The sequence below is a fragment of the Sebastes fasciatus genome, chromosome 3 (assembly GCF_043250625.1).
Source record: "Sebastes fasciatus isolate fSebFas1 chromosome 3, fSebFas1.pri, whole genome shotgun sequence".
Lineage (NCBI taxonomy): Eukaryota > Metazoa > Chordata > Actinopteri > Perciformes > Sebastidae > Sebastes > Sebastes fasciatus.
The window spans coordinates 30,987,293-30,999,440 of record NC_133797.1 but is presented as its reverse complement, the minus strand read 5'-3'; the positions used below and the strand labels follow the sequence as shown (position 1 = coordinate 30,999,440).

The window sequence follows — 12,148 nt, the reverse complement described above, 5'->3', positions numbered from 1 at the left end:
AGAGAGTTTCACCTTTACTTCAGTTTCCCGTCAGAAAGGAGAAGGAAAGGGCTGTCTGATGGCAAGATAAAGTGGTGAAAATATTCTAAATATAGCGTACAGTTTAATGGATATTGATTCTTTTTAGGTGAGCTTTTCTCTTAAGTGGCTAAAATAGTTTCTTCTGTTGTCCCCGTCCGTAGCACTGTATTGCTTTGCTCTGGTGTCGGTACTCCTGTTTGTTTCTCGATGCTGGGGACACGCCAACTGTCATCTACTGTAAGTAATACACCTACTATGGGTAAGTACTTCATACAACCCCACTTAAAAACACCCAAACTATCCTTGTAAGAGAGCGTGAGCCGGAGTTGTTGCTAACTTTGGGGCTGACCCCCTTCACTTTAACCAGCAGGTGGCTGGCAAGACACGGGAACTTGACTTGGATTTGTTTTAATTACCGGTATGTTTTATGGTTGTGATGTCGCTCAAACGAACAAGTGGCTCTGTCTCACACACGCATTGCACGGGTGCTACTGCGGTAATGTGATTCATCACAAAGACCGATTCTTTCCCAGCACGAAAATAGCTGTACTAGAAGTGTATGGTTCAACTTCTTCCCATGGTCTAGTGTTCACAAAAATTATAATATTTGGAGTAGTATCAAACTCTACTGGTGTAGGGTCAGGGCTGATGGCTAACTTGAGATAAAAATAGGAAATTGCCTGAAAACAGCGATCATGTCTTGTTACGGTCAAGCAGCCATCACAGCCATTATGAAATGTTAAGGATTGATTTCAATCAAAAAAGTGAATCTGAAGCTGAATTGTAATCAACAACAACAAACAGGTTTTCTATCTGAGTTTTTTTAAAATTATTTTATTTATTATAAACTGTGTAAGGAAATTAGAAATAGAGTTTATTATAAACTTTTCAAAAACATCTTCGCTTTCCACCTTCAAAAAAAGCAAATAAAAAAACAACTATATTTTCTGCATACAGATTTTCACACATATCAGTCATAGATAATGATGATTGTTGCTCAGCTTTAAATGGGGGAAGATAAGTGACAGAATGGTCTATATGTGTGCCTACGAATTATTTATAAAGTTCATCATTAATCATCATTATACAATTTATTACCAGTCACGACAGCAAAGCTGGTGTAGATGCCTTGCAGTCACGTGACTTCTGATGATGTCTCTTATTGCCGTTGTTGGGTACCGATGTTACACACGTAGGTAATAATGCTAGCGCTCTTCACCACAAATGTTACTCATTTCTCAACTAGATAGCAAAACAGACAACTGAGACCCAGTTGTCTGTTTTGCGTATACACTGCAGCTGGCGATAAATGATGGATTTAACTTGTTTGTGAATCGGCTTTTCGTTGCAGCTGGGCGGCTTGTTAGGCGCTAAAAATAGCACCGCTGCATGTGACGCATTAATGTTGTCAGTTTACGGTTAATAATCGGTTAACAAGGGTTGGTTATTGGTTAGTAAAAAAATTCAAAATTAGCATCCCTAGTCTCTAGTCATGTCTTTTGTTGTAGACTCTCTACATCCTAGAAGTATTGATGGCAGAATAGGTGCTGAAGTCAGAACTCTGGGTTTTCTTCTTCTTTGGTCTCTGTGATGCCGGACGGATTTCCAGTGCAGCATAACACACATCTTCATCCTAAAATTTGACATTTGTTGTTTAGAATCGTGATCGTGTACTGATTTATTGCCATGATTCATTATATTTTACTGTTTCACCTACCTGATTCAGTCTTGTGTGAGGTCTTTGCTGATCAGCTGGAGGTTCTTTAGCTGCAGAAATCAATACAACATCACTACAGCATGGTACACCCAAACTCAAACACAGATCAAAAGAAGAGATTTATCCGAATACAGGTTTCTTTGTGATTTAGATTAATTTTCTAGATTATCAGATATTTCTGACATTAACAAGTTAAGCTCAAAGAGAGAGATACACAGTAATTACCTTTTTTCTGACAGAGGTGATAAACCAGAAGAGAGGAGAGGAGAGAGGAGAGAACAGCAGAAGCTGGACACAGAGAGTACAGCAGACTCCAACAAACACCACAGTCCCGTTGAGTCTCATTGAGATGAGTCTCACTGGATTCTGAATCAAAAACAAAGTTGTGCCGATTAGCTTCATTAAACTCTGATCTCACCACAATACCAAAATGCCAACATGTTTGTTTTTCATTTTCCTGAACAAAGTTCTATGCATATGTGGGTATAAGTGTAATAGTTGTTCCATGATCCCAGGAACTCCAAGAATAAAAACGCTTTTGGATTTAGATTAATTTCAGTGGATTTTGTGGATAACTCATGTTTTCATTGAGAGAAAAAAAATGATACTCTATGATACACTGATGCTCAGTGTTGACCCTGCCTGGTTGGTGGACTTTTCAACTTTGGCCCCATTTCAGAATTTAAAGAAATATCCATTCTGATTTGAATAATGTTTCTGGTTTATCAGATTTTCAGATCTTTCCAGAATTAAGTGCAGTGTGCAACCTTTGACCTTGTTTGAGTCTCAGATTTCGAATGTAAAATTATCCCAAAACTCACTATGCATAAAAATACATATGGAAAATCTTGGGTGCACATTTAAGGATGACTTACAACACTTCAGATGCATGCAGTCTCAGATTTGGGAAGAATTATTTGTATAAACCATTATACACTATTTCACTTCTTATTGGCAGTTGTTGACACACATCTTGTTATTTTATATGTGCTGTTGTGTGGTAGACTTCATGATGGTTCACCCTTTTGATCATTAATATAAATGCACAATATCTGGGCACATTTTATTACTGTAGGGTGATATGGAGAAAATCAAATATCACCATATTTTTTACCAAATACCTCGATATATGAGATTTTTGATAGATAATGATCAGTAATGTTGATATAATGACTAAGTGGGTAAAGGCAAACAGCTAGAACAGTCTGATAAGTTCAGAAAATTACATCACTTTACTGTAACGTAGCCTTTAAAACCAGGAAAAGACAACACATATCACGATATTTCGATATCCAAAATCTAGGACGATATCGATTCTCATATCACAATATCGATATTATATTGATATATTGCCCAGCCCTACTGTATGATGATTTAGTCAAATTATTACATTTACTGCAGTCACACCGATCTTTCAGGCTCAAAGTCAGACCAGCATACTTACCGAATAGGATCCTTGTTGTGACATTGCCATAGCTGTAAACATGTCTGGAAGTAATGCATGTTTTAACTTCCACTGTTGTCTGTTCAGTTCCACAGTAGTAGAGGCCCTCATCATACTCAGTGATGTTCATGATCAGCAGGTCATAGGATTCAGAAGAATAGTTGCTCACAAATTGAAAACGAGGGAGAATCTTCAGATTAAAATCAGGGTCATTGTCCGTCGATGAACGGCGTATTACTGTAAGGACAAGAGAAGGCTGGTTCTCATGAGAGCAGTTCCTGAACCACACAATGCTTACTCCAGTTGATGATTTACAGTCACAGTAGAGAGTGATGTTGTCTCCTGGTCTGACTGTCGCCTCCAACACTGATCCAGAAATTGAATCATGACTGCAGGATACAACTCCTGTAATACAAACACAATTTTAAAAGCAGATTGAAATATGCCCTGTGTTGCAGGGTTTCACATTACAGCAGGTGCAGGTTCCTGCTCAACACAACAACAATGAGAATGTTTTCTGAATTATTCTCAAAATAAAATTGTAAGTGAATCATCCATAATTAGTATTAAAAAAAAAATTACCTAAGAGAACGACAAGAAAAATGTGCAGCCCCTCCATGTCTGATGTTGACCGAGAGATAAAAGACAGTGAAACAGGTCTTACCAACGGATATCATGCCCCGCGCAGACTTTTCCGTCAAAGGAGTAAGGGGGTAAGTGCTGATTGGCCAGTCGAGTGGAACATTTTCTTCTGTGGTTGTTTTCTATTGGTGTAGAGATTTGTGGTATTCTGATGTTTCCTATGTGATCACTTGAAAACACATACAATAAGACAAACCCCACTATACCCTGGCGTATAACTGAGGTGTTGCTATTCACACGGTAGATTTCAGCCTAGCAATACTTGCAGTAGTGGCTTTGTAGGACGTACAGTATATTTAATCAGGGTTGTTATAAACTTGGAGATTCTGATGCACAAGTACCAGAAGTAGACAATCCTCCAATTAGGCAATGATGTGGGATAAAATGCATGTTTTGTGTACAGTGTAGAGTGAACAGAAACTTCCAGTTCCACCAAGTTGTTGTATTTGAATAGGTTAATTATCAATGCCTACCAAAATAACCTATAGTGTATGGCTGTTCCAAAAAATTACTCATATGAGCATTGTCTGATCCGCCAAACTCAAACTCGACCACAACCTCTTCTGTAGAGACTTTCTTCCCAGAAAAACGTCATCATGTCGATTGAAACAATGAAGTGTGAAAGCTGTGGTACAGCTGTGTTCTGTATGGGTCTACAAACATGCCTGTATTGATGTCCACACTTCGTGGTGTGATACTGTGTAGCGAATTGATGCTCTGTTGTTTTACAAACAATACTCACCACATTCAAGCTGTTCAGGTTGGTGTCTGAATGAGAACCTGTCCTTGGTGAAGGTAGATTTATTTACTTCTGCTGTGGTAAGAACATTTATTTTTATGCTAAATTACAACCTAACATATTCCAGGTCAGCCTGCTGCCACAGTTTGACAAACTGTGACACTTTGTAGACCTCAGAGACCAGATCTCTTTTCTCCATTTTGAGCTAAGCGAAGTATATTAAACAAGGATCTTCAATAATATTCTAATTATAGCGTTCACTGAAATGGATATTGATTCTTTTCAGGTGAGCCTTTCTTTTAAGTGGCTAAAATAGTTTTTTCTGTTGTCCCCGTCCATAGCACTGTATTGCTTTGCTCTGGTGTTGGTACACCTGTTTGTTTCTCGATGCTGGGGACACGCCGACCGTCATCTACTGTAAGTAATACACCTACTATGGATAAGTACTTCATACAACCCCACTTCAAAACACCCGAACTATCCTTTTAAGAGAGCCTGAGCCGGAGTTGTTGCTAACTTTGGGGCTAACCCCCTTCACTTTAACCAGCAGGTGGCTGGCAAGACACGGGAACTTGACTTGGGTTTATTTGAATTACCGGTATGTTTTATGGTTGTGATGTCGCTCAAACGAACAAGTGGCTCTGTCTCACACACGCATTGCACTGGTGCTAATGCGGTAATTTGATTCATCACACAGACCGATTCTTTCCCAGCACGAAAATAGCTGTACTAGAAGTGTATGGTTAAACTTTTTCCCATGGTATAGTGTTAAAAAAAATTCACAAAAATTATAATATTTGGAGTTGTATCAAACTCTACTGATGTAGGGTCAGGGCTGATGGCTAACTTGAGATAAAAACAGGAAATTGCCTGAAAACAGCAATCATGTCTTGTTACGGTCAAGCAGCCATCACAGCCATTATGAAATGTTAAGGATTGATTTCAATCAAAAAAGTGAATCTGAAGCTGAATTGTAATCAACAACAACAAACAGGTTTTCTATCTGAGTTTTTTTTAAATTATTTTATTTATTATAAATTGTGTAAGGAAATTAGAAATAGAGTTTAGTATAAACTTTTCAAAAACATCTTTGCTTTCCACCTTCAAAAAAAGCAAATAAAGAAATAACTATTTTCTGCATACAGATTTTCATACATATAGATACACATAGATGATGATTGTTGCTCAGCTTTAAATGGGGGGAAGATAAGTGACAGAATGGTCTATACGTGTGCCTACGAATAAATTATACAGTTCATCATTATACAATTTATTACCAGTCACGACAGCAACGCTGGTGTAGATGCCTTACAGTCACGTGACTTATGACGATGTCTCTTATCGCCGTTGTTGGGTACCGATGTTACACACGTAGGTAATAATGCTAGCGCTCTTCACCACAAATGTTACTCATTTCTCAACTAGATAGCAAAACAGACAACTGAGTCCCCAGTTGTCTGTTTTGCATATACACTGCAGCTGGCGATAAATGATGGATTTAACTTGTCTGTGCATCGGCTTTTCGTTGCAGCTGGGCGGCTTGTTAGGCACTAAAAATAGCACCGCTGAATATGACGCATTAATGTTGTCAGTAAAGGGTTAATAATTGGTTAACAAGGGTTGGTTATTGGTTAGTAAAAAAATTCAAAATTAGCATCCCTAGTCTCTAGTCATGTCTTTTGTTGTAGACTCTCTACATCCTAGAAGTATTGATGGCAGAATAGGTGCTGAAGTCAGAACTCTGGGTTTTCTTCTTCTTTGGTCTCTGTGATGCTGGACGGATTTCCAGTGCAGCATAACACACATCTTCATCCTAAAATTTGACATTTGTTGTTTAGAATCGTGATCGTGTACTGATTTATTACCATGATTCTTTCTATTTTACTGTTTCACCTACCTGATTCAGTCTTGTGTGAGGTCTTTGCTGATCAGCTGGAGGTTCTTTAGCTGCAGAAATCAATACAACATCACTACAGCATGGTACACCCAAACTCAAACACAGATAAAAAGAAGAGACTCATCTGAATCCAGGTTCCTTTGTGATTTAGATTAATTTTCTAGATTATCAGATATTTCTGACATTAACAAGTTAAGCTCAAAGAGAGAGATATACAGTAGTTACCTTTTTTCTGACAGAGGTGATAAACCAGAAGAGAGGAGAGGAGAGAGGAGAGAACAGCAGAAGCTGGACACAGAGAGTACAGCAGACTCCAACAAACACCACAGTCCCGTTGAGTCTCATTGTGATGAGTCTCACTGGATTCTGAATCAAAAACAAAGTTGTGCCGATTAGCTTCATTAAACTCTGATCTCACCACAATACCAAAATGCCAACATGTTTGTTTTTCATTTTCCTGAACAAAGTTCTATGCATATGTGGGTATAAGTGTAATAGTTGTTCCATGATCCCAGGAACTCCAAGAATAAAAATGCTTTTGGATTTAGATTAATTTCAGTGGATTTTGTGGATAACTCATGTTTTCATTGAGAGAAAAAAAATGACACTCTATGATACACTGATGCTCAGTGTTGACCCTGCCTGGTTGGTGGACTTTTCAACTTTGGCCCCATTTCAGAATTTAAAGAAATATCCATTCTGATTTGAATAATGTTTCTGGTTTATCAGATTTTCAGATCTTTCCAGAATTAAGTGCAGTGTGCAACCTTTCACCTTGTTTGAGTCTCAGATTTCGAATGTAAAATTATCCCAAAACTCACTATGCATAAAAATACATATGGAAAATCTTGGGTGCACATTTAAGTATGACTTACAACACTTCAGATGCATGCAGTCTCAGATTTGGGAAGAATTATTTGTATAAACCATTATACACTATTTCACTTCTTATTGGCAGTTGTTGACACACATCTTGTTATTTTATATGTGCTGTTGTGTGGTAGACTTCATGATGGTTCACCCTTTTGATCATTAATATAAATGCACAATATCTGGGCACATTTTATTACTGTAGGGTGATATGGAGAAAATCAAATATCACCATATTTTTTACCAAATACCTCGATATATGAGATTTTTGATAGATAATGATCAGTAATGTTGATATAATGACTAAGTGGGTAAAGGCAAACAGCTAGAACAGTCTGATAAGTTCAGAAAATTACATCACTTTACTGTAACGTAGCCTTTAAACCAGGAAAACACATTACGTATCACAATACTTCGATAACCAAAATCTAGGACGATATCGATTCTCATATCACAATATCAATATTATATTGATATATTGCCCAGCCCTACTGTATGATGATTTAGTCAAATTATTACATTTACTGCAGTCACACCGATCTTGCAGGCTCAAAGTCAGACCAGCATACTTACCGAATAGGATCCTTGTTGTGACATTGCCATAGCTGTAAACATGTCTGGAAGTAATGCATGTTTTAACTTCCACTGTTGTCTGTTCAGTTCCACAGTAGTAGAGGCCCTCATCATACTTAGTGATGTTCATGATCAGCAGGTCATAGGATTCAGAAGAATAGTTGCTCACAAATTGAAAACGAGGGAGAATCTTCAGATTAAAATCAGGGTCATTGTCCGTCGATGAACGGCGTATTACTGTAAGGACAAGAGAAGGCTGGTTCTCATGAGAGCAGTTCCTGAACCACACAATGCTTACTCCAGTTGATGATTTACAGTCACAGTAGAGAGTGATGTTGTCTCCTGGTCTGACTGTCGCCTCCAACACTGATCCAGAAATTGAATCATGACTGCAGGATACAACTCCTGTAATACAAACACAATTTTAAAAGCAGATTGAAATATGCCCTGTGTTGCAGGGTTTCACATTACAGCAGGTGCAGGTTCCTGCTCAACACAACAACAATGAGAATGTTTTCTGAATTATTCTCAAAATAAAATTGTAAGTGAATCATCCATAATTAGTATTAAAAAAAAAAAATTACCTAAGAGAACGACAAGAAAAATGTGCAGCCCGTCCATGTCTGATGATGACCGAGAGATAAAAGACAGTGAAACAGGTCTTACCAACGGATATCATGCCCCGCGCAGACTTTTCCGTCAAAGGAGTAAGGGGGTAAATGGTGATTGGCCAGTCGAGTGGAACATTTTCTTCTGTGGTTGTTTTCTATTGGTGTAAAGATTTGTGCTATTCTGATCTTTCCTATGTGATCACTTGATAACACATACAATAAGACAAACCCCACTATACCCTGGCGTATAACTGAGGTGTTGCTATTCACACGGTAGATTTCAGCCTAGCAATACTTGCAGTAGTGGCTTTGTAGGTTGACAGTATATTTAATCAGGGTTGTTTTAAACTTGGAGATTCTGATGCACAAGTACCAGAAGTAGACAATCCTCCAATTAGGCAATGATGTGGGATAAAATGCATGTTTTGTGTACAGTGCAGAGTGAGCAGAAACTTCCAGTTCCACCAAGTTGTTGTATTTGAATAGGTCAATTATCAATGCCTACCAAAATAACCTATAGTGTATGGCTATTCCAAAAAATTACTCATATGAGCATTGTCTGATCCGCCAAACTCAAACTCGACCACAACCTCTTCTGTAGAGACTTTCTTCCCAGAAAAACGTCATCATGTCGATTGAAACAATGAAGTGTGAAAGCTGTGGTACAGCTGTGTTCTGTATGGGTCTACAAACATGCCTGTATTGATGTCCACACTTCGTGGTGTGATACTGTGTAGCGAATTGATGCTCTGTTGTTTTACAAACAATACTCACCACATTCAAGCTGTTCAGGTTGGTGTCTGAATGAGAACCTGTCCTTGGTGAAGGTAGATTTATTTACTTCTGCTGTGGTAAGAACATTTATTTTTATGCTAAATTACAACCTAACATATTCCAGGTCAGCCTGCTGCCACAGTTTGACAAACTGTGACACTTTGTAGACCTCAGAGACCAGATCTCTTTTCTCCATTTTGAGCTAAGCGAAGTATATTAAACAAGGATCTTCAATAATATTCTAAATATAGCGTTCACTGAAATGGATATTGATTCTTTTCAGGTGAGCCTTTCTTTTAAGTGGCTAAAATAGTTTTTTCTGTTGTCCCCGTCCATAGCACTGTATTGCTTTGCTCTGGTGTTGGTACACCTGTTTGTTTCTCGATGCTGGGGACACGCCGACCGTCATCTACTGTAAGTAATACACCTACTATGGATAAGTACTTCATACAACCCCACTTCAAAACACCCGAACTATCCTTTTAAGAGAGCCTGAGCCGGAGTTGTTGCTAACTTTGGGGCTAACCCCCTTCACTTTAACCAGCAGGTGGCTGGCAAGACACGGGAACTTGACTTGGGTTTATTTGAATTACCGGTATGTTTTATGGTTGTGATGTCGCTCAAACGAACAAGTGGCTCTGTCTCACACACGCATTGCACTGGTGCTAATGCGGTAATTTGATTCATCACACAGACCGATTCTTTCCCAGCACGAAAATAGCTGTACTAGAAGTGTATGGTTAAACTTTTTCCCATGGTATAGTGTTAAAAAAAATTCACAAAAATTATAATATTTGGAGTTGTATCAAACTCTACTGATGTAGGGTCAGGGCTGATGGCTAACTTGAGATAAAAACAGGAAATTGCCTGAAAACAGCAATCATGTCTTGTTACGGTCAAGCAGCCATCACAGCCATTATGAAATGTTAAGGATTGATTTCAATTAAAAAAGTGAATCTGAAGCTGAATTGTAATCAACAACAACAAACAGGTTTTCTATCTGAGTTTTTTTTAAATTATTTTATTTATTATAAATTGTGTAAGGAAATTAGAAATAGAGTTTAGTATAAACTTTTCAAAAACATCTTTGCTTTCCACCTTCAAAAAAAGCAAATAAAGAAATAACTATTTTCTGCATACAGATTTTCATACATATAGATACACATAGATGATGATTGTTGCTCAGCTTTAAATGGGGGGAAGATAAGTGACAGAATGGTCTATACGTGTCCCTACGAATAAATTATACAGTTCATCATTATACAATTTATTACCAGTCACGACAGCAACGCTGGTGTAGATGCCTTACAGTCACGTGACTTATGACGATGTCTCTTATCGCCGTTGTTGGGTACCGATGTTACACACGTAGGTAATAATGCTAGCGCTCTTCACCACAAATGTTACTCATTTCTCAACTAGATAGCAAAACAGACAACTGAGTCCCCAGTTGTCTGTTTTGCGTATACACTGCAGCTGGCGATAAATGATGGATTTAACTTGTTTGTGCATCGGCTTTTCGTTGCAGCTGGGCGGCTTGTTAGGCGCTAAAAATAGCACCGCTGCATGTGACGTATTAAAGTTGTCAGTTTACGGTTAATAATCGGTTAACGAGGGATGGTTATCGGTTACTAAAAAAAATTCTAAATTAGCATCCCTAGTCTCTAGTCATGTCTTTTGTTGTAGACTCTCTACATCCTAGAAGTATTGATGGCAGAATAGGTGCTGAAGTCAGAACTCTGGGTTTTCTTCTTCTTTGGTCTCTGTGATGCCGGACGGATTTCCAGTGCAGCATAACACACATCTTCATCCTAAAATTTGACATTTGTTGTTTAGAATGGTGATCGTGTACTGATTTATTGCCATGATTCTTTCTATTTTACTGTTCCACCTACCTGATTCAGTCTTGTGTGAGGTCTTTGCTGATCAACTGGAGGTTCTTTAGCTGCATAAATCAATACAACATCACTACAGCATGGTACACCCAAACTCAAACACAGATCAAAAGAAGAGACTCATCTGAATCCAGGTTTTTTCTGATATAAATTAATTTTTTAGATTATCACAGATATTTCTGACATTAACAAGTTAAGCTCAAAGAGAGAGATATACAGTAGTTACCTTTTTTCTGACAGAAGTGATAAACCAGAAGAGAGGAGAGGAGAGAGGAGAGAACAGCAGAAGCTGGACACAGAGAGTACAGCAGAATCCAACAAACACCACAGTCCCGTTGAGTCTCATGGTGATGAGTCTCACTGGATTCTGAATCAAAAACAAACTTGTGCCAATTAGCTTCATTAAACTCTGATCTCACCACAATACCAAAATGCCAACATGTTTGTTTTTCATTCTCCTGAACAAAGTTCTATGCATATGTGGGTATAAGTGTAATAGTTGTTCCATGATCCCAGGATCCCCAAGAATAAAAATGCGTTTGGATTTAAATTAAATTCAGTGGAGTTTGTGGATAACTCATGTTTTCATTGAGAGAAAAAAAAAATATACTGCTTTGACATTACTGTTTGTTCTGCCAAGACCCATGCTCAGTGTTGACCCTGCCTGATTGGTAGACTCTTTTCAACTTTGGCCCCTTTTCAGAATTCATAGAAATATCCATTCTGATTTGAATAATGTTTCTGGTTTATCAGATTTTCAGATCAGTGTGCAACCTCTGACCTTGTTTGAGCCTCATATTTCAAATGTAAAATCATCCCAAAACTCACTACGCATAAAAATACATATGGGAAATCTTGGGTGCACATTTAAGGATGACTTACAACACTTCAGATGCAAGCAGTCTCAGATTTGGGAAGAATTATTTGTATAAACCATTATACACTCTTTCACTCTAGATTGGCAG

At 38.1% G+C, this 12,148-nt stretch overlaps 2 long non-coding RNA genes across 2 annotated transcripts; both read right to left on the bottom strand.

Moving 5' to 3' along the window:
* Nucleotides 1-1,308: 1,308 nt before the first annotated feature.
* LOC141765346 (uncharacterized) lies at nt 1,309-2,135 on the bottom strand. The gene is made up of 3 exons (XR_012593455.1): nt 1,964-2,135; nt 1,739-1,788; nt 1,309-1,654 (listed from the first exon to the last, which is right to left on the bottom strand). It is a non-coding gene; the product is annotated as an uncharacterized LOC141765346 (long non-coding RNA).
* A 3,691-nt stretch (nt 2,136-5,826) lies between these two features.
* Nucleotides 5,827-6,872, bottom strand: LOC141765345 (uncharacterized). The gene is made up of 3 exons (XR_012593454.1): nt 6,686-6,872; nt 6,461-6,510; nt 5,827-6,376 (listed from the first exon to the last, which is right to left on the bottom strand). It is a non-coding gene; the product is annotated as an uncharacterized LOC141765345 (long non-coding RNA).
* Nucleotides 6,873-12,148: the final 5,276 nt, after the last annotated feature.